Raw genomic sequence first — 24,262 nt, forward strand, 5'->3', positions numbered from 1 at the left:
AAAATCAACCACAGCAAACACACCAAAGGCCAGTCTTCATCCAATGAAGGTGATGTGTGTAGTAGGTGGGATTAGCAATGAGTCTCCTGTTATGAGCTCCTTCTGGGAGATTAAATGATTAATTCTGATAAGTATTGCTCCCAATTAAACCAACCAAAGGCAGCACTCAACAAAAAGTGTCTGGAATTAGAAAATGTATAATCTTACATCAGGAGAATGTGAGATGACCAGGCAAAAACTGTTATAGCTTGAGAGGGAAGCTCTGATTCATCTACTATATTCACCAGATATCACAACTTAAGATGTCCATTTACTTCAGTCTTTACAAAATTCTCTTAATGGAAAAAAATTTCAATTTCTTGGAAGACTGTAACAGCCACCTGGAATAGTTCTTTGCTCAAAAATATAAAAAGTTTTAGAAAGATGAAATTATGAAGTTGCCTGGAAAAATGACAGAAAGTAGTGGAAAAAAACAGTGAATACATTGTTCAGTGAACTTCTTGGTGAAAATGAAAGATGTGTCTTTTATTTTCCCTTAAAAAAAACCAGTAGAATTTTTGGCCAAACCAATAAATTATTCTTACAAGGATGATCCTTATAAGAAGAATATTGGTTCCTTCACCATTCATGTAATCTATGTCTATATAATTTAAAACCCCACAACTGATTGTAATTATCTTTATTCTGAATAGTTCATCATTTTTATACTATAAGAAATATTATTTTCATATATTTACATTTCCAGTGCTTTTATTTCCTTTATCCCTTTTGGTAAATCCAGATTTCCATTGGATATTATTTTTCTTCCATCTGAAGAACTTCCTTTAGCAACTTTCATAGTGCAAATCTGATTATTAATTCTTTCAGATATTGTCTCTATAAAATGTAATTTATATTTGGATGATATTTTTGCTGGTATAGATTCAAGATTGACAGATTTTTCCCCCCTTCATTATGATTTTAAAGATAATTGCATCATTGTTCTCTGACTTGTGTTGTTCCAATAAGAAATATGATGTCATATTTATTTTTGTTCTTCTTTACCTAATAGGTTTTTAAAATTGTCCTCCTTTTAAGAATTTTTCTTTATTACTGATTTTAAACCATTTCTTTATATTATGTCTAAGTATAGTTTTTTTTTTATTTCTAACTTTTGGTATTGATGTATGTTCAGAGTTTTTATCATATTGGTTAATGCTAACCAATTATCTTAGCATTTTTCTTCCCCACACCTGTGTACTTCTTTCTCAGAGACTCTCATTACTCTCATGTTAGGCTGTTAGAAGTTGTCCTAAATCTCACTGATGCTTTACTAATTTTATTTTAAGACATACTCTTATCTATTTCATTTTGTATCATACTTACTGCCATATCTTGAAGTTCATTAAATTTTTCTTTTACAATATCTCTTTTGCTATTAATTTCTTTCTACAACTTTTCCATCTACAAACATAGATTTTATCTCCAGATGTTTGTTTTGTGTTGTTTTATAGCATAAATGTCTCTACTTAGGCATACTCAATCTTCTATCTTCTTGACCATATGAAATACAGTTACAGTAACTTTTTAAATGACCTTGTTTAATAAGTCTATCAAATGTGTCATTTCTTGATAAATAATGTTTTACTTTTCTCCTTTTTTACATATTTTTCTACTACTTTGCATTCCAAGAAGTTTTGATTGCATGTCAAACTTCATGAATTTTTGATAACCTTGTGGAGCTCAGAATATTTTTTAATTTCTTATTTACATTAGTTTTCTTAGATAGGACCAGAGTAGCATTTTGTTTAAGGCTAACTTTTACCCCCCACTGAGACAAAACTGGGTTTGGGTGGACTCCGGGATTTGGTGATGGACAGGGAGGCCTGGCGTGCTGTGGTTCATGGGGTCGCAAAGAGTTGGACATGGCTGAGGGACTGAACTGAGACAAAACCATTTTGAGTAATCTTGATGTCCTGTGAACGAGGTTTCTCTCTCTCTGTGTCTTTGTCTCTGTCTCTCTCAACTTTCTGTCTTTGTCTCTGTCTGTCTTCATCTCTCTCTCCCTCTTTTCTTTGTTAGGAACAGGAACTTTCCCTGGTTTTATGTTAATCCTGAGAATTGTAACATCTAATCATTTTTAGGTGTTATTTCTACAACCTCATAAGCATTCAGTGATCACTACTTAGCACAAAACTCAAGGATACCTTCTACAGAGTTATTGAAATATATTCCTGTATAGCTCATTTCTCTCTCATTATCTGCCCTGTGAAGTGTATTTGTTTTAGTCTACCTTGTCTCCCAGTCATCCCTTCAACCAAAGTAGTTCCCTGAGCTCTTTCTGGGTATCTTCTTTTTTAAATACTTAAAAAAAATTTTTAAATTTATTTAAAAATTTCGTACATATAGATTTTATATTCACCTGAAGATTTATTATTGATTAATTCAGGCTTAAAATTAAAAGATGCTTGCTCTTTGGAAGAAAGGCTATGACAAACCTAGACAACATATTAAAAACCAGAGATATCACTTTGCCAACAAAGGCCCAAATATTTAAAGCTATGGTTTTTCCAGTAGTCATGTTTGAATGTGAGAGTTGAACTGTAAAAAAGGCTGAGCACTGAAAAATTGATGCTTTTGAACTGATGTCAGAGAAGACTCCTTGGACTTTGAGGAGATCAAACCAGTTCATCATAAAGTAAATCAACCCTGAATATTTATTAGAAGGACTGATGCCGGCTGAAGCTGAAGTGCCAATACTTTGGCTCCCTGATGCAAAGTCTGAACTCATTAGAAAAGACCCTGATGCTAGGAAAGATTGAAGGCAGGAGGTGAGGGGATGACAGAGGACGAGATGGTTGGGTGGCATCACTGACTCAATGGACATGAATTTGAGCAAACTTTGGAGATGGTGAAGGACAGGGAAGCCTGGCATGCTACAGTCCATGGGGTCACAAAGAGTGGGACATGACTGAGCTGCTGAGGAACAACAACAATACTTTTTTGTCACATCTTCTAAGTAGCTGTGATAAGTACTAAAAATGCCATTTTAAAATTTATATTATTCACAAACTTTGTGATTTTTATCAATGGCTTTAAATAACAAACTGCATATAATCTTGGCTTTGAAATGCAAGCCTTATAATCTTAATAAGTTATCATGTTGCCTTTTGAACTTTAATTTATATTTCCATAACTATGTTAGTTCTTGCTGGAGGTTTTCTTCACTGTTTATGTCTTTTAATTCAACTTTTCAGTCTCTTTCTCTATCTTCTCACTCTTGTGAAAAATCATTCTAACATTTACACAATTATTTCCATTAGACCTCTAGACCTCCAGAACAAAACTGTAATGTATAAATGTGTTTTCAAACTACTGTGATATGATTCTATGTTTGATATCACACAGCATGTGAAAATTTTTTTTAGTTTCAAATTTTATTTCCCCAAATTGCATCTGTATAATTTTCCAATTTTGCAGGAAATATCCTTGTTAAAATCCAGCAGCTAGGCTTTTTTTTAACAAATTCCTTTCTTTACTAGAATTATGAAAATCCATTGTTTACCTTGTTTGAAGTGTCAAAAGTTTTATTTCTCTTATGTGATGCATTAACCTTTTTCAGGACTTCAAAGATACATGATTTTAGTTTGCTTTGTTTTTGTGTCTCTGGTCCACTTTGATAATTTTTTAAATTTAAGTAAACATACTCTTTTCAAATTTTTAAAATTATTGATCTGTGTTTGGAGAAGTGAGTGTAGCAAAAAATGAACTGATACAACTATATTGACTGAGGTTTATGGTTCATCATGCATTTTATTAGTGAAGAACACACTTAGATGTGTGGATGTCAGTCAAGTCCATAAGGCAGACAGCAAATCTTTAAATCAAGTATGGTAAGGATTTTTAATGACTCTGAGTTCATATCACTTAATATGTAAAATCTTTTCATCTTTCATTTTTTCATTTTTACTTTTCCTATACTTTCTCATTCAATTGTAAAGACCATGATTTAAGATATCCACATTGCAATTGATAGAGATCTCAAGATTTTTTTGCTAAAATGATTTATTGTACTTGGAGTACTACACTTAATCTCCAGTGCCCCACCCATCCTCTTAAAACATTTATTTTAAAAATAAGTAATGATCTATGTAAAGATTCTTCACACATCTAAAACTGACTCTGGATATTTTTATTTTTAGTATTATTTTTTTATCCATTTATCATTTATTTATAATTATTATTAATATTTTATTTTTTTTACTTTACAATATTGTATTGGTTTTGCCATACATCAACATGAACCCATCATGGATGTACACCTGTTCCCCATCCTGAACCCCCCTTCCTCCTCCCTCCCCATACCATCCCTCTGGGTCATCCCAGTACACCAGCCCCAAGTATCCTGTATTCTGCATCAAACCTAGACTGGCGATTCATTTCCTATATGATATACATGTTTCAATGCCATTCTCCCAAATCATCCCACCCTCTCCGTCTCCCACAAAGTCCAAAAGACTGTTCTATACATCTGTGTCTCTTTTGCTGTATCGCATACAGGGTTATCATTACCGTCTTTCAAATTCCATATATGTGCATTAGTATACTGTATTGGTGTTTTCCTTTCTGGCTTACTTCACTCTGTATAATCGGCTCCAGTTTCATCTACCTCATTAGAACTGATTCAAATGTATTCTTTTTAATGGCTGAGTAATACTCCACTGTGTCTATGTACCACAGCTTTCTTATCCATTCATCTGCTGATGAACATCTAGGTTGCTTCCATGTCCTAGCTATTATAAACAGTGCTGCAATGAACATTGGGGTACATGTGTCTCTTTCAATGCTGGTTTCCTTGGTGTGTATGCCCAGCAGTGGGATTGCTGGGTCATAAGGCAGTTCTCTTTCCAGTTTTTTAAGGAATCTCCACACTGTTCTCCATAGTGGCTGTACTAGTTTGCATTCCCACCAACAGTGTAAGAGGATTCCCTTTTCTCCACACCCTCTCGAGCATTTATTACTTGTAGACTTTTGGATCACAGCCATTTTGACTGGCGTGAAATGGTACCTCATTGTGGTTTTGATTTGCATTTCTCTGATAATGAGTGATGTTGAGCATCTTTTCATGTGTTTGTCAGCCATCTTTATCTTTGACAAAGGAGGCAAGAATATACAATGGAGAAAAGACAATCTCTTTAACAAGTGGTGCTGGGAAAACTGGTCAACCCCTTATAAAAGAATGAAACTAGAACACTTTCTAACACCATTCACAAAAATAAACTCAAAATGGATTAAAGATCTAAATGTAAGACCAGAAACTATAAAACTCCTAGAGGAGAACATAGGCAAAACACTCTCCGACATAAATCACAGCAGGATCCTCTATGACCCATCTTCCAGAATACTGGAAATAAAAGCAAAAATAAACAAATGGGACCTAATTAAAATTAAAAGCTTCTGCACAACAAAGGAAACTATAAGCAAGGTGAAAAGACAGCCTTCAGAATGGGAGAAAATAATAGCAAATGAAGCAATTGACAAAGAACTAATCTCAAAAATATACAAACAATTCCTGCAGCTCAATTCCAGAAAAATAAATGACCCAATCAGAAAATGGATACTTTTAGTATGACCCTTAGATTGTCTCTTCTCTGATATCTCCTTCCTGACATTTACTTCTAGATTATACAAAAACTTCTATTACATTTACCCAGTGAAAGCGTTATACCTATTTCACAAGCTGAGACTTTATAATCAAATTTTAAAACACAGTAAATTTACTGATATAAATAAATCCAAAGGGTTAAAATTAAGTATTTACTGGGTAAGCTGATCTTATAGGAAAAGTTTACACTTTCATTTTCTATTTAGGAGAAACTCGTTTTACAAAAGTGAACATATTTTTATATACTGTTTTCTCATTGATTATTGTTTCTTATTAAGTTACTCAGTGGAACTCTTCCCATTTATCAGGTTTATCTGGGCATTAATGTGGAATATTTGACATGTGCCAAATGTGTTAATGAAAATTATCACTGACACAGCATTTCTCCAAGCTGTAAAATACAGGACACATAAAAACTGATTAGTTGCCATGACAGAATGAACACTTGAGAATTACTTTTCCTTGAATATCATTTAAAAAATCAATTAGATGAATGTTAGAGATCAATATTATTTAGTGCAAGAAAACAAACAAAAAGCACAATTATGCCAGGTATTGCCTCCTAAATTTTTTTCTTTTTGGACTTACAATCTTGTGCAAAGCCACTTAGAAAACAATGTAATAAAGGTCACCTTCAGCTGCAAGAATTGCCCTTTTGCTTCTTTTCAGGAGCGTGATGCTATCAAATCCAATACACAGTGAAAAGTTGCATCATTGGATGACTGTGATATTTTATAAATAAAATTTGAAAATTGCTTTTTGACAATAAGCCCAAAAAAGGGCTTATTGAGGTTTCCCTTTTTCTCTTATAATTTATTATTGAATTTTTGGTTGGTTGTAAAATGTCAGACCTAGCATTTGGTATTATTTTGAGACATACGAGTGCCACAGAGCAAGGTATTGAATCTGTATTTAAATGTCCCTGATATGAATTAATTCCATAATTTTATATGTTTTTGAGATGCTCAAGATAACTTTTTTGCCTTTATTATGGAACTCTATACAGAAAGTAAATATGTGACTTTCTTATAAGAAGTACCGTTATAAGAAATTGTATAGAAAGAATCTCTCAAGGTGTTTTGAGCAAAGCTTATATTTAAGTTTTGAATCGTTATCTAACAGTTTGTTCTGGAGTTGATTTTGAAGTGTAATATGCTCTTTTGATCAAAGATACTATAAATTATTTTTAAGCAACTTAACAGTTAATAATCAAGGGATATAAATCTCTTACTGTAATATTGTTATAACAAGCTGCCATGGTCTAATTTGGAAATTTGTAAACATGGTAAGCTATTTTTTGAGATTATCTCACTTCTCTATAGTTCTTTCTGTTGTTTTTATAAGAAATGATTGTTATAATTTTTAAAGATATCAACATAATATCAGTGTCCATTGGAAGTCCCCTATCCTTATGTTATCTTTTTCCATAGTCTTATATCATATATGTACTATATAATTTCTTTATAATGCTTATATGTTTTCCTTTTATGTATAAGTCATTTGTTAATTTCTCCTTTAATATTTTTTATTGAAATATAATTGACTCTTGAATTAGTTTTTGGTATAAAAATAGTGATTTGACATTTATATGCATTATGAATTGGTCACCATGGTTAAACTCAGTAATTAACCACCTATTACCATACAAAGTAGTTACAATATTACTTATTGACTGTATCTTCTCTTCTATATACTACATCTCTTTGATTTATTTTTTATGTAACTAGAAGTATGTTTCTCTTAATCCCCTTCATCTGTTGCTGCACCCCTGTCCCCAGTCCTCACTTCCACCACGCTGGCAAACACCAGTTTGAGCTCTGTATCTGTGACTGTTTATATTTGGTTTTGATTGCTCATTTATTTTTTAGATTCCGCATATAAGTGAAATAATGTAATATCTGTCTTTTTCTGTCTGACTTATTTCACTTAGCATAATATCTCTAGGTCCATCCATGTGTGATATTATATATTTTTATTTGTTTTTGTGCCTATTGGATTTCTTGCTTACTATTCCCTTTGCTGAAAGCAGCTTGAAGAAGGAGGGCTGGATCTAGTTCTTTTTTTGAATATATTTTCCATTACTTAGCACAGTCAGTCATGTGACAAATACCTATGGAATGGACAGGTTGATAGATGAAGTATCCAACTCTTATACCTAATGTGAAAAGTCTCTGTGCTCAGAGATCAGACTTACCTTCCAATATAAACATTAACTTTTCTAGTTTCTGTGTAATATTTGAGAAAGAAAAGGCATGAGCCTTCTGGGGTCGAGCCCCGGTGGATCCAGGGAATTCGAAGGTGGGGACGGCATCAGCGTCTTTGGAAAAATACATATTTAATTACAGATATAGAGAGAAATTAGAAATGGATAGTGTAGTAGGAGATAGTGTAGTGGAGAAAAGGAGGCTGAATCCAGATGGGAATTCAGCCAGAGAAACGGGAGCAAGAAAGAAGCGGCATTTCCGGAAACTGATCTGATTTCTTTATTTTGGGGTTTGCTTATATACCTTTTGTTACATATAGGGATGAATACAGAGACATGTGGGGGTCAGCAGTCCTGACCTTTATCAAAATCAGGTGCTTCACATAAATGTATAAAAAAAAGGTTTTAGGGATATTACATCATCTTCTGGCCATGAGTGAGATCTGCTGACATTTTATGATCCTTTCTTTCTGATAACCAAAAAACTTATTTTTTCCAAGGGTGTTTTTTCTTAAACCAGGCACCACCCTCCAAATAAAGTTGCATTCCTATAGGGTGAGGGTGTAGTGACTTACAATCAAGAAAGGAATCTATCTAACCCAAGGTTAACACGATTAATCTTAAAGGTTAATACTTATTTCTCCTGTATGCTTAAAGGTTAATACTTATTTCTCCTATATGTTAGTTATATTCATTATAAGGGCAGGGAATATGGAGATTTAGCAGCAAACATCAGCCCAACAAATGAAAATCCTTTCACCAATGCTCCCCTTAAGATCTATCTAGTCTTAAGATAGTGATAAATTTACATTTTTACATGGCAAGGACACAGGGATTTATAATAAAGTACAGTGATCTATTACAAGAGAGAAAATCCATTAACTCAAAAAGTCTAGTATTGCTAACCTTAAAAACTACTATATTTCCTTTTCTATATTCCAAATACATTGATTAATATATTCCCAGGTGCCTAAGGATATGGAGGCCTGGCAGCAATCATTGACTCAACAATGAGAAAAGCCCTATGCTAATTAAGACTCTCAAAATACTCCCAAACTCTCTGTGCTGTTTATGGTTGAGAGGTAATAAACAATCATGTGCTAGTGGCAGGAATATGGATAATCCTGTCACACAAGCTAGTCTGTCAGCAGAGAGGTTTGATCTGAGACATCCTTGTCCCACCCAGGGTAGGGAATTAGCAGCAATTATTGAGACAACAAATGAAAAACCCCTCACCAATATAATTCCTAACCAACCCACTATACTAATAATTTCTAACTCCCCAAAAGAATTTGCCTTTACTAAGTCTAAAACATCTCGTGCCTCTCAGGTTGGGAGGCTGTAAACAATCACATGTGGCTGGACGAACCTATACAGGCGGGCTAGATAACCTTCAGAGGAGTCTGTAAGCTGAAACACTCTTGTCATGCCTAGGAATTTTTATTGCCTTGGAGCTGCACATTTACTCCTTCTCCGAGAGAAATGGTTATGGGGGAGAACATAAAACAGACTCTGGTTTTGGGGTAGATGCTCGGGAACAGGGGGTTTCCTGAGGCTTGATCACGCCTTTGCATATGCCAAGCCTCTTTCCTCATGACCTTTGCCATGGGCGGAGTTCCTCACGCTGGCCCTCGGCATGAGCCATTTATAAATTTTTGCCTTTTTTAAAGAGTCATTTATGTTCCACATGCTATCATAACATTCAACATCTACTTCCATTGGCTAATCCATAGATGTATTCTAACTCCAAATGTTGCTTTCTTAGCAACACATTATTTCTGACCCTTTGTGTTTAAAAATATATGGTGTTATCTTATATAGTCATTCTCAAACATATTGCATTGTTTCCAGATTATTCAATCATTTCATAATCATTTTTATGTACATACTGTGTGGCATACATTGACAAAATAAATTAAAGTATCTTTTACAATGGCAGTAGAGAAATGCTGTCAGTGATTAGATTTTAATGTGATAAGGGCTATTGTAGCGGTAGTAATAGGACATAACAGTAGGGTAATAATATTTATATCAAAACTGATTCAGATAAATCTTCCCAAGAAAGTAACATATTAAGTTTATGGAACAAGTGGGAGTAAGGAAAAGTAAGGAGGATTTACAAGCAGAAGTAATAACATTTTTGAACACACAGAAGAGTACAGCACACTTCGTTCTGCTTAAAGATTATGGGTTGGCCACAAATCTGCCTGCCAATGCAAGAGACATAGAAGGCACAGGTTCAATCCATGGGTCAGGAAGATACCCTGGAGAAGAAAATGGCAAGCCACTCCAGTATTCTTGCCTGGAAAATTCCATGAACAGAGGAGTCTAGTAGGCTGCAGTCCAGAGGATTGCATGCAGAGTTAATAGCCCGGGATGGGCAGCACTATGAAAGGTCCACTGGTAAGGCTGTTTGGCAGCAGGATTTTCTCACAAGTAACTCATACTCAATGTTATTCCTAACATATATTTTTACACTTTGGATCCAATCTTATGATCGGGTATTATAAATTCTCTCTTTCAGTGGATTTAATAAATTTCCCTTCTTTTTATTACTTCAGGCACTTGATTGCTTCAGGCCTCCTTTACTCCAGAAAGAGTACAATAATCACCCAACTTTTCTTTCTGCCTTGTTTCGTGACCTCACAACTATCCTACAATCACCATACTGTCTCCTCAGAATTCTCTTCTCAGCCATTATTCTTTCATGTTGCACCTCTAAGCGTGACATTTCCACTCTTAGAGGATGAAGAATAGTCTTTTTTTTTTTTTTTCCCCACTAAGAAAAGGTAGGATAAAATTTGGATGGTACTTAAGATTATTGAAAATAGTAGATGGAAAGGTTGATGTTGTTTGCTTCAATGAAGTAGGAGGATGTGGTCTTGAGACAGTTTGAGGAGAAAGGGAAACATTTGGAAAATCTGAGTTAAATAGAACTAGGAAGATACAGAGGCACTGTTGGTCATCACTGAAGGCATAAAGGTAATTTAAAATTAGGAACTCACAGTGTCCAGATTCATATTATGTGAATGTCTCCAGTAACTTTAGAAAGTTGCTAGGAACCAAAGGGGGGAAAAATGAGGAAAAAAGCAAAAGAAATGGCAACAATAACTAAGTGCCCACTCTTGATCTCTGAACATCTACTGAAACCAATGGATTTTTTTTATATTCATGTTTTCCACATAGTTTCACTAAAAAGCTCTTGTTTCAATCATAGTATTTTTCTGTCCTGGGACATGAAGTGATTTTCTGATTTACTTTCTACTTCCAATTAACTGTTCAAACTTAAATTCCATTATTATTGATTTATTATATTTTTTACTGGATGATAATTGCTTTACAATATTGTGGTGGTCTCTGCCATTTATCATTGTGAATCAGTCCTAATTCAAGGAGAAATATACATATATATCTCCCCTCCGTCTTGAGCCTCCCTCACTGCCCATTCCACCCATCTATGTCATCACAGAGTGCCAGGCTGGGCTCCCTTTGTTACACAGCAGCTTCCTGCTAGTTATCCACTTTACACATGATAGTGTGTATACGTGAGTGCTACACTCTCAGTTTATCCTAGTCTCTCTCCCCCTGCTTTGTCCATAAGTTTGTTCTCTACATCTGCATCTCTATTTCTCTGTAAATAGATTCATCAATACTATTTTTCTAGATTCTCTATATGTGTGTTAATATGTTTGCTTTTATCTTTCTGACCTACTTCGCTCTTTATAACAGGTTCTAGGTTTATCCACCTCACTAGAACTGACTCAACTGTATTTCTTTTTTATGACTGAGTAATAGTCTATTGTTGGAGAAGGAAATGGCAACCCACTCTAGTATTCTTTCTCCTGGAAAATCCCATGGACAGAAGAGCTGGGAAGGCTAGAGTCCATGGGATTGCAAAGAGTCAGGCATGGCTGAGCGTGTGCACACAAACATACACACACACATAATATTTCATTATATATATGTATCACAACTTCTTTATCCATTCATCTGTCAGGGAACGTTTAGTTTGCTACCATGAAATGGCTATTATAAAGGGTGCTTCAGTGAACATTGGGGTATATGTGTTTTTTTGAATTGTGGTTTTATCAGGATATATGCCCAGTAGTTGAATTGCTGGGTTATATGGTAGTTTTATTCCTAGTTTGTTAAGGAATCTCCATACTGTTCTTCATAGTGGCTATACCAATTTACATTCCCACCTAATTCAGTGATTATTAATATCTACTGTGGATCAGACAGAGGTTTTGAACTATGGCTCAGACAGCAAAGAATCTACCTGCAACACAGGAGACCCAGATTTAATCCCTGGGTCAGGAAGATCCCCTGGAGAAGGAAATGGTAAAACTCTCCACTATTCTTGCTGGGAAATATATGGACAGCCTGGTGAGCTACAGTCCATGGGGTCACAAACAGTTGAGCATGACTGAGCAATGGACTTCAGGTGGGTCAGGCACAGTGCTAGTCCTGCTATACAAAGGTAATTAAAAATAACTCTCATACAACTTATAGTTTAGTACAGGCGATGGATTACATACAAAAATTGGAAATCACAATAGGTAAAGACCTACAAAGGAGGGATACATAGTGATATTAAATTTTATAATGAAGTACTTGACATAATAAGACAATGAGGCCTTCCCTCAGATAATGAAAGCTTAGCTGAGATATGAGTGATAAAAGTGGAATCAATTAGGTTGGGAGAGCATGAAAAACAATGCTTGGCAAAGGAAGTTTATAGATACAGATTATGGTACTCAGGAAATGAAAAAGTCATAGAAACATGGAGAAGAGGTTGAAATAACTCAAGAGACTGCAGAAGAGATAAAGAAGAGATTGTTCAGATCACTGAAGACAAGAAGATAGACATAAAAATTTATATAAGGAGGAATTAATTAGAATATCTTTAGACTAAATTAAAGAGTGGTATGAACCTGTCAGTGATTTTAAAACAAATGTTTATTGTGAATGTGTGGCTATTAGTAAGCAGGTAAGTATGAGTGTGAGATATGATAATTTTATATTATTAATAGTTAACCAGTACAGGAATGATTAGACAGGAAAAGTGGATGCAGATGTATTTATCAGAAGGCTAATAAGTAAGATTAGGCTAAATTTAATCTTGATTCTAAGTCCAATTTTAATAGGCCTAATCCAGTTGGTTTGCATTCAAATGACTAATGTTGACTTAGACTAAGTCATACCTGACTCCTTGTGACCCCATTAACTGCAGCACATCGGGTTTCCCTGTCCATCAGTACCTCCAGAAGTTTGCTCAAACTCCTGTCCATTAGGTCAGTGATGCCATCCAGCCACCTCATCCTCTGTCAAATCCTTCGATTCTTGCCATGAGTCTTTCCCAGCATCAGGGTCTTTTCCAATGAGTTGGCTCTTCACAAGGTGGCCAAAGTATTGGAGCTTCAGCTTCAGCATCAGTCAGTCCAACCAATCAATATTCAGGGTTGCCTTAAGGCAACCTTAAGGTTTCCTTAAGGATTGCCTGGTTTGATCACCTTGCAGTCCAAGGAAATTTCAAGATTCTTCACCAGCACCACAGTTTGAAATCATGAATTCTTTGGTACTCAGGCTTCTTTATGGTCCAACTCTCACATCCATATATGACTACTGGAAAAACCATAGCTTTGATTATATGAACTATTGAAGGCAAAGTTATGGCTTTGCTTTTTAATATGCTGTCTAGGTTGGTCATAGGTTTCCTTTTAAGAAACAAGCTTCTTTTAATTTCATGGCTGCAGTAACTGTCCAGAGTGGTTTTGAAAATGAAGAAAATGAAATCTGTCACTGTTTCCATTTTTAACCAATCTATTTGATGAAAGTGGAAGAGGAGTGTGAAAGTTAGCTTAAAACTCAACATTCAGAAAACTAAGATCATGGCATCTGGTCCCATCACTTCATGGCAAATAGATGGGGAAACAGTGCAAACAGTGACAGAATTTATTTTGGGGGGCTCCAAAATCACAGCAGATGGTCACTGCAACCATGAAATCAAAAGATGCTTACTTCTTGGGGGAAAAATTATGCCCAACCTAGACAGCATATTAAAAAGCAGAGACATTACTTTGCCAACAAAGGTCCATCTAGCCAAGGCTATGGTTTTTCCAGTAGTCATGTATTGATGTGAGAGTTGGACTATAAAGAAAGCTGAGCCCTGAAGAATTGATGCTTTTGAACTGTGGTGTTGGAAAAGATTATTGAGAGCCCCTTGGACTGCAAGGAGATCCAACCAATCCATACTAAAAGAAATTAGTCTTGAATATTCATTGGAAGGACTGATACTGAAGCTGAAATTCCAATACTTTGGCCACCTGATGCAAAGAACTGACTCATTTGAAGAGACCCTGATGCTGGGAAAGATTGGAAGGGGACAACAGAGGATGAGATGGTTGTATGGCATCACCGACTTAATGGACATGAATTTGAGTAAAATCTAGGGAGTTGGTGATGGACAGGAAGCCCTAGTGTGCTGCAGACAATGGGGTCACAAAGAATTGGACATGACTGAGCAACTGAAGTGAAATGAATTAATTTATCATAAAGTGATGAGACCAGATGCCATAATCTTAGTTTTTTTAATGTTGAGTTTAAAGCCAGCTTTTTTACTCTCTGTTTACACCCTCATGTGCTGTGAGACGCAGGAGCAGCAGCGCCGCACAGGAGGGGCAGTACCACACAGGAGTGGTGGCTGCGCGGTACAGGGAGTGGTGAGAAGAGATACCCCACATCCAAGATCAGGAGCAGCCGCTCAGAGGAGATACCCCATGTCCAAGGTCAGGAGCGGTGGCCAAGGAACATTTCATGCAAAGATGGGTTCATTAAAGGACAGAAATGGTATGGACCTAACATAAGCAAAAGATATTGAGAAGAGGTGGTAAGAATACACAGAAGAACTGTACAAAAAAGATCTTCATGACCCAGATAATCACGATGGTGTGATCACTCACCTAGAGCCAGACATCCTGGAATGTGAAGTCAAGTGGGCCTTAGAAAGCATCACTATGAACAAAGCAAGTGGAGGTGATGGAATTCCAGTTGAGCTATTTTAAATCCTGAAAGATGATGCTGTGAAAGTGCTGCACTCAATATGCCAGCAAATTTGGAAAACTCAGCAGTGGCATCAGGACTGGAAAAGGCCAGTTTTCATTCCAATCCCAAAGAAAGGCAATGCCAAAGAATGCTCAAACTATCGCAGAAGCACACTCATCTCATACATTAGCAAAGTAATGCTCAAAATTCTCTAAGCCAGGCTTCAGCAATACATGAACTGTGAACTTCCAGATGTTCAAGCTGATTTTAGAAAAGGCAGAGGAACCAGAGATCAAATTGCCAACATCCGCTAGATCATTGAAAAAGCAAGAAAGTTCCAGAAAAACATTTATTTTTGGTCTATTGACTATTCCAGAGCCTTGACTGTGTGGATCACAAAAACTATGGAAAATTCTTAAAGAGATGGGAATACCAGACCACCTGACCTGCCTCCTGAGAAACCTGTATGCAGGTCAGGAAGCAACAGTTAGAACTGGCCATGGAACAACAGGCTGGTTCCAAATAGGAGAAAGAGTATGTTAAGGCTGTATATTGTCACCCTGCTTATTTAACTTATATGCAGAGTACATCATGAAAAATGCTGGGCTGGAAGAAGCACAAGCTGGAGAATCAAGATTGTGGGGAGAAATATCAATAACCTCAGATATGCAGATGACACCACCCTTATAGCAGAAAGTGAAGAGGAACTAAAAAGCCTCTTGAAAGTGAAAGAGGAGAGCGAAAAAGTTGGCTTAAAGCTCAACATTCTGAAAACGAAGATCATGGCATCTGGCTGCATCACTTCATGGGAAATAGAAGGAGAAACAGTGGAAACAGTGGCTGACTTTATTTTGGGGGGCTCCAAAATCACTGCAGATGGTGATTGCAGCCATGAAATTTAAAGACGCTTACTCCTTGAAAGTAAAGTTATGACCAACCTGCTGCTGCTGCTGCTGCTAAGTCACGTCAGTCATGTCTGACTCTGTGTGACCCCATAGACGGCAGCCCACCAGGCTCCAGTCCCTGGGATTCTCCAGGCAAGCATACTGGAGTGGGTTGCCATTTCCTTCTCCAGTGCAGGAAAGTGAAAAGTGAAAGTGAAGTTGCTCAGTCGTGTCTGACTCTTCGCGACCCCATGGACTATAGTCTACCAGGCTCCTCCATCCATGTGATTTCCCAGGCAAGAGTACTGGAGTGGGTTGCTATTGCCTTCTCCATATGACCAACCTAGACAGCATATTAAAAAGCAGAAACATTACTTTGCCAACAAAGGTCTGTCTAGTCAAGGCTATGGTTTTTCCAGTGGTCATGTATGGACTTGAGAGATGGATTATAAAGAAAGCTTAGCACTGAAGAATTGTTGCTTTTTAACTGTGGTGTTAGAAAAGATTCTTGAGAGTCCCTTGGACTGCAAGGAGATCAAACCAGTCCATCCTAAAAGAGATCAGTCCTGGGTGTTCATTGCAAGGACTGATGTTGAAAGCTGAAACTCCAATACTTTGGCTACCTGATGCTAAGAGCTGACTCATTGGAAAAGACCCTGATGCTGGTAAAGATTGAGGGCAGGAGGAGAATGGGACAACAGAGAATGAGATGGTTGGGTGGCATCACCGACTTAATGGACATGAGTTTGGGTAAATCCCAGGTGTTGGTGATGGACAGGGAATCCTGGAGTGCTGCAGTTCATGGGGTCCCAAAGAGTTAGTGCTGCAGTTCATGGGGTCCCAAAGAGTTGGACACAACTGAGCGACTGAACTGAACTGAGCTTACACCCTCATCAAGCTGTTTATTTACTATTTCTCTTTGCTTTCTGCCATTCGGTTCAGTTCAGTCGCTCAGTCATGTCCTACTCTTGGCAACCCCATTAATCGCAGCACGCCAGGCCTCCCTGTCCATCACCAACTCCCAGAGTTCACTCGGACTCACATCCATCGAGTCGGTGATGCCCTCCAGCCATCTCATTCTCTGTTGTCTCCTTCTCCTCCTGCCCCCAATCCCTCCCAGCATCAGAGTCTTTTCCAATGAGTCAACTCTTTGCATTTCAGATGGCCAAAGTATTGGAGTTTCAGCTTTAGCATCATTCCTTCCAAAGAACACCCAGGGTTGATCTCTGTCAGAATGGACTGGTTGGATCTCCTTGCAGTCCAAGGGACTCTCAAGAGTCTTCTCCAACACCACAGTTCAAAAGCATCAATTCTTCTTCGCTCTACTTTCTTCACAGTCCAACTCTCACATCCAAACATGACCACTGGAAAAACCATAGCCTTAACTAGACAGACCTTTGTTGGCAAAGTAATGTCTCTGCTTTTGAATATGATATCTAGGTTGGTCATAACTTTTCTTCCAAGGAGTAAGCGTCTTTTAATTTCATGGCTGTAGTCAGCATCCGCAGTGATTTTGGAGCCCCAAAAAGTGAAGTCTGACACTGTTTCCACTGTTTCCCCATCTATTTCCCATGAAGTGATGGGACCGGATGCCATGATCTTCATTTTCTGAATGCTGAGCTTTAAGCCAACTTTTTCACTCTCCTCTTTCACTTTCATCAAGAGGCTTTTTAGTTCCTCTTTGTCATTAGGGTGGTGTCATCTACATATCTGAGATTGATATTTCTCCTGCATTCTTGATTTCAACTTGTGATATATCCAGAATGGTAATTTGCTTGATGTACTCTATATATAGGAGGGTTACAATATACAGCCTTTATGTACTACTTTCCTAATTTTTAACCAGTCCACTGTTCTATGTCTCGTTTCAACTTTTGCTTCTTGACCTATCTACATGTTTCTCAGTATGCAGATAAGAATGTCTGATATCACCCTCTCTTTAAAAAATTTCCAATTTGTTATGATCCACACAGTCAAAGTCTTCAGCATAGTCAATGAAGCAGAAGTAGATGTTTTTCTGGAGTCCCCTTTCTTTCTCTATGATCCAGCAGATTTCGGCAACTTGACCTCTGGTTCCTCTGCATTTTCTATATCCAGCTTGTACATCTGGAAATTCTTGGTTCATACACTGCTGAATTGTAGCTTGAAGAATTTTGAGCACTACCTTGCTAGCATGTGTGGGCTTTCCTGGTGGCCTAGCCAGTAAAGAATCTGCCTCCACTTTGGGAGGCCTGGGTTCAATCCTTGGGTTGGGAAGACCCCCTGGAGTAGGGCATGGCAACCCGTTCCAATATTCTTGCCTGGAGAATCCCCAGGGACAGAGGAGCCTGGTGGGCTGCCGTACATGGGGTTGCAAAGAGTCAGACAGGACTGAGCGGCTAAGGACACACACCTTGCTAGCATGTGTAATGAGTGCAGTTGTATGGTAGTCTGAACATTCTTTGGCATTACCCTTAATTGGGATTGGAATGAACATTGATTTTTTTCCAGCCTTGTGGCCACTGCTTTGTTTTCCAAATTTGCTTACGTACTGAGTCAGCACTTTTACAGCTTCATCTTTTAGGATTTGAAATAGCTCAGCTGAAATTCCATCACCTCCACTAGCTTTGTTCATAGAAATGCTTCTTAAGGCCCACTTGACTTCACACTCCAGGATGTCTGGCTCTAATTGAGTGACCATTGTGGGTATCCAGGTCATTAAGACCTTTTTTTTGTATAATTCTGTGTATTTTTGCCACCTCTTTTTAATCTCTTCTGCTTCTGTTAGGTCCTTGCTGTTTCTTTCCTTTATCATGCCCATTGCATAAAATCTTCCCTAAATATCTTCAAATTTCTTGAAGAACTCTCTAGTCTTTTCCATTTTATTGTTTTTCTCTATTTCTTTGCATTGTTCATGTAAGAAAACTTTCTTATCTCTCCTTGCTATTCTCTGGAACTGTGCTTTCAGTTGGATATATCTTTCCCTTTATCCTTTGCCTTTTGCTTCTCTTCTTTACTCAGCTAATTTTAAAGCCTCCTCAGACAACCACTTTGCCTTGTTCCATTTCTTTTTCTTAGAGATGTGTTTGCTTATTACCTCCTGTACAATGTTATGAACTTCCACCCATAATTTTTCAGACACTCTGTCTCTCACATCTAATCCCTTGAATCTATTTGTCACCTCCAGTGTATAATCAAAGGGATTTGATTTAGGTCATACCTGAATGGCCTAGTGGTTTTCCCTGTTTTCTTCAATTCAAGTCTGAATTTTGCAATATGGAGCTTGTGATCAGAACAATAGTCAGTTCCTGGTCTTGTTTTTGCTGACTGTACAGACCTTCTTCATCTTCGGCTGCAAAGAATAGAATCAATCTATTTTTGGTGATGACCATCTGGTGATTTCCATGTGTAGAATCAACTCTTTTGTTGTTGGTAGAGTGTGTTTACTATGATCCTGTGCGTTCTCTTGTCAAAACTTTGTTAGCCCTTGCCCTGCTTTAGTTTGTACTCTAAGGCCAAACTTGCCTGCTACTCCAGGTATCTCTTGACTTCCTACTTTTGCATTGCAATGCCCTATGATAAAAAGGACATCTTTTTTTGGTGTTAGTTCTAGAGGGTTTTGTATGTGTTTATAGAACTGATCACTTTCAGCATTGGTGGTAATGGCATAGACTAGAATTACTGTGATGTTGAACGGCTGGCCTTGGAAATGAACGAAGATCATCCTCTTGTTTTTGAGGTTGCACCCAAGTACTGCATTTCTGACTCTTTTGTCGACAAAGAGTTACTCCATTTCTTCTAAGGGATTTTTGCCCACAGTAGTAGATATAATGTTCATCTGAATTAAATTCTCCTATTCCGGTCCATTTTAGTTCACTGATTCCTAAAATGTTGATGGTCACTCTTGCCATCTCCTGCTTGACCACCTCCATTTGAATGACTTATTCTGACTTAGATTCACTTGGTAGGACTGGTGAAGACCGCAAAGATGGTTGATTTATTTGAATGTTAAAATCTGTTGAAAACATGGATGTGCGGCTAAAGGTAAGGGAGATATCCAGAATTCAGTTTCAGGCTATACTTCTGCCTTGGGTCTTTCCTACTGTGTATTATCTTCCCCCCTGCCATCAGAGCTATAATTCTCAAACACTGCTAAGTTTTGGAAGTTTTCATAAATAAAATCATTTAAAAATATCCTTCCCTATTTTAAAGCAAAGTATCCCCAGAATGATGTATATTCTGTAATGTTTTCTACCACTCCCTAGCATGTCTATTTCTTCTAGTTACACCAATCTAATTAGCTCTTTTCTTAAGTGCTCATTTTTGTTCATTTCTTCTGGCTTTATTCATGCTGTACTTTGCCACCTTTGTCCTTCTCTATTGCTAATATCTATCAAGGCTCTAATGCCTCACTCAAATATCAACTTTAATTGTTATGTTATATGTGACTTACTTACACAGAATATATTGTTATCACTCAACATCCATTCCATGAGCCATGGAATTTTATAGCAGCAATGGAACAATTTCTTGTAATGTTTTATGGCTTGGTTTGTAACTCTCTGTGTCCTTGCCTAAAACTCTACAATTAACCATGTAATCTAGAAGACCAAGGACAGTTTTCATTTAATTAATAGAAATAGTGAGCTGTTAATATGTATCTTTTATGTATTACACTCTGCTATTTATTTAATTATACTATTACTAGCCTGATTTATTTTTTAGTCCAAAAGTAAGAATATTAAAGTTTAAAGAGGTTCAGTGGATTTTCCAAATGAAAATTGATATGGATGTTAATGTATGACAGAAAACAAAACAATATTATAAAGAAATTATACATCAATTAATAGTAGATAAGTTAAAAAATTGATATAGGAAGGAACTGAGATTTGATCTTGTTTTTTTTCTGCATTTCAAATCTGACCTGTTTGAAGTGGAACAGTGACTAAGATAAAACCTTAAACCAGTGTCCATTTATCTAGGAGAAACAAATAGTATCAATCAGTATTTTATTCATTGTGAATAATGAATCTGTGATAAGTTGCCATAGGAATAGCTTACAATGTAATAAATTATTTGGAAAGATCAATTTTAAGTATGTGTGTAAATTTGTATCATCAAAATTTAACATAATATATGTATAAATACATAAGAGAACAACAACAAAATCTGCAGGGCTTTTAACAAAGAGGTTCTAATTTATTTTCCCTGTCTTTAAGATTCAGTAAGACTGTATTGGGGCCCTAGAATCCACATTTTTAACATTAATCCCAGTTGCTTATTGTATAATTAGTCATAAACAGTATTTTGAGAACTACTGTTCTAAAATTAGAAGAGTATGGAAGTGTTTTAGTAACTGTGTGTGTTAAGAGTGAGAAATAGTTGCACTGTTTTGTTACTGGCAATCTGACTATCATCAGCAGTTGAGAATGTCTATACAGTTTACAGCCAGATTTCACATAAAGAATACTTAAAGGAAAGAAAAAAAAAGATAGAGGGCATACACTGAAAGAATGTGTCATCCTTTATTCTCCGAGATTCTGTCTAGAACTTGACAGACTTACTTATCTATCTAGGACTTTGAAAGGAGCACAAGTATTTATCTCCACAAAACTTCAATAACAGAAATAGACTGTAACCTTTGTGAGATGCCTCAGGAGACATGACCATATAAGATTTCCTCCTCCTTTATTGGTCAACAAGTAAAAATGCAGTCTTTGGAAGCTTTACTGTGTCTGTTACTGATATAGAAAAGTTTTCCACTATTTCAGAGTACATATAGTGCATAAGTATAATTTCTGGAACAAAGGAATTATTTGTATAAAGATTTCCTGCCTTAATAATGGAGAGTGTTTATGCATGTAAAATATATTGCATCAATAATATTTATTCATTTACTTGTTTGCTATGAGTAGATGCAAATAAGTCTGACATTACTTAACATATTTTTGCATAGGATGGTATGAAGGTAATTAAAAATTATCTGTTGAGTTTTGATATTCCCAACCATTAATATGTCAGTTCTTTTATTAATTTTTATAAAAATTTATTAGATATTGACATGGGAAGTTTAAATTTTCTTTATATCCTTTTTTCCCTTTTCATAGATTGATTTATATTCTCTTACAACATCTTTACTTAATGTTTATAAACTACTGTGTTTAATGACTAAAACAGATCTTCAGATATTATATTCATATTTTAATCTATGTGAGATGATCTACATTTTAAGATTAAAGTTGCCATGTAAATTTAACATGTTCATCCAACCTTAAATATAATCTGTTATCAAGTTAGTAATGCAATTTAAAAATACAAATCTATCATTTATCCATTAATGGTAATGTATTATACATACTAAGTTTATGTCTTCAATGCTTGAATGATTGAATATTAAGTATATAAACACACTTATTATTTGAAACTGTACTTAAAATTTTGCCTTAAAGGCAATGTATTTTAAAAGCACTTTAGTGTTTACACTGTCTTTGTGTGGGATTCTTATTAAAAGTTTTAAGTTCTGAAGCCCATATAATTAAAACTATATCATAGAATATGAAATACATAATATCTGTCAAAAAGGAGATGATATTCATTAAAGATTTTGTGTTCTGGGATCAGTTTTTTTTGTTGTTGTTGTTTTTCATGTTTTTAATTTTCTTTTAATGTTTCAATGTCTTTGATTGTCTTATGTTTGTATAAAAACTTTCATACTAAACTCTTTCTTTGTGAAACAATATTTAATATTAGGTGGAACAACCCAGTGACTAGATTGATAGATTGGCATTGGGGAGCTACTAAGATTGAACATTAGTAGAAAAGAAAGAACTGAGAATACAAAACAAAGAACACTAACAGTATCTCAAAGGCAAGAGGAAACCGAATGACAGAAAAAATAGTAACACAAAGTGAGTGGGATCATTTAACTAGATATATTGACAGAGGTAAGAACCTATACTAAGATAGCCTTGACATACCCCTCAGCTTGACTAAGTTTTACCCAAGTTTTTTTTCCGCTCCCCCCCAGGCCCCTGACTTCCCTCTTAGAGCCTTTAAACTTGCAGTTATAAATTATTTCTCCTGTTCCTTTAAGACGTAAATCTTCTCCTAGCCTCTTGTGAGTTCTACTTTAGAACTTGTCTTTCTGGATCATCTGAAAGCCAAGCCTTTGTAATGTAATCAAGAAAAATAGTGCCTTTATCTCCCAGTCACTGTGGGCAGGTAGGAATCTAGCTTCTGTAAGTGCCAAACAGCAAGCTCAGATGGTCTAATCACTTTGACCAACCTCTCCCCAACTGTCCTCCAGCATTTTCCACTGGTTCACCTTACTGCTCAAAAACTCTCCCAGTGTTGGTTTCAGTGAGGTTGATTCAGTCTCTCTCTCCTCTTGACCCTATTGCAGTAGTCTTGAATAAGGTCTTCTTGACTGTTTAACTTGTCTGCTCCAAATTTTCTTTGACAAATTTCACCAATAGTATAAATGATAGACTCTGACTTTTTGAAATGGAATACATAGGGACATATTTTCTTTTTTTTTATTTTCTCCTTTCTCCTGGAGGTCCTGGCTCTCTTTTTCTTATGTAAATTTGGTATATAGAAATATGTCTTATAAAAGTCACTTAAAAATGATTGGTTCAGTTATGCTAAACAATTCTGCTTGAAATCTGAGATGGGCCTTTGGAATTCTCCTTTGACATTCTAGCATAGCTGACAAAGGCTTTTTCTGGTAAACATTCTTTTCTAAGGTAATGGAAGTAACAGTAATATTGAATAAAATCTCAATAATTGCTTCTATTTTTAAAATCATGAAAGGAATGCATATATATATATCGTAATATTTTTTCTGATCTTCCATACTGTATTAAATGACTTAAAAAATCCTTATTAATTCCACATTCAAAATAACCTTACTATGCCTAATTGCCCTTTTTTCAGATAACTTTGAAGCAGACTGTTCTTTCTAACCCTTTGTGTAGAGTTTTCTCTTCCTAATCCATTGCTTTTAACTCTCCTTTAGTATATTTCTCACTGTTTCCCCAGGGTCAACGTTTTCTTACTAACAGGCCCTGTAATCCCTAGGAGATCAGTACCCCCGAAGTATGATTTTCATCCTGACTAGCTATACTAAGGCTCAGACTGTGATATTTGTTAAGCAGTGGGCCTACCCCAGGATACCCTGGTGAGTTGAGCTTAAAAGCTATTTGTTAGCTTAGTTAAAATGCAGTAATAGATTTGGTATATAAATTTTCTGTTAAATATATGTAATTCTTTGAAAACTAAGTATGCAAAGTAAAACTAATTTGCATTAATATATTCTAAATAATTATGACAGATGGTTGTTTACTTCCCTTTAGAACTGATGTGTGGTTAATGTAAATATGCTTAAGTATTCTGAGTTATTTAGGTAAAAAAAATTTAAATATCAAAGTCATATCTTCCAAGCATGAAGGAAAACATAAATAAAAATTCTGCAAGTCTAGCTTAATTTTTAGTCCCTTCAAAAAGATC

This window comes from Oryx dammah, unplaced genomic scaffold (assembly GCF_014754425.2).
Source record: "Oryx dammah isolate SB20612 unplaced genomic scaffold, SCBI_Odam_1.1 HiC_scaffold_28, whole genome shotgun sequence".
NCBI classification, from domain to species: domain Eukaryota; kingdom Metazoa; phylum Chordata; class Mammalia; order Artiodactyla; family Bovidae; genus Oryx; species Oryx dammah.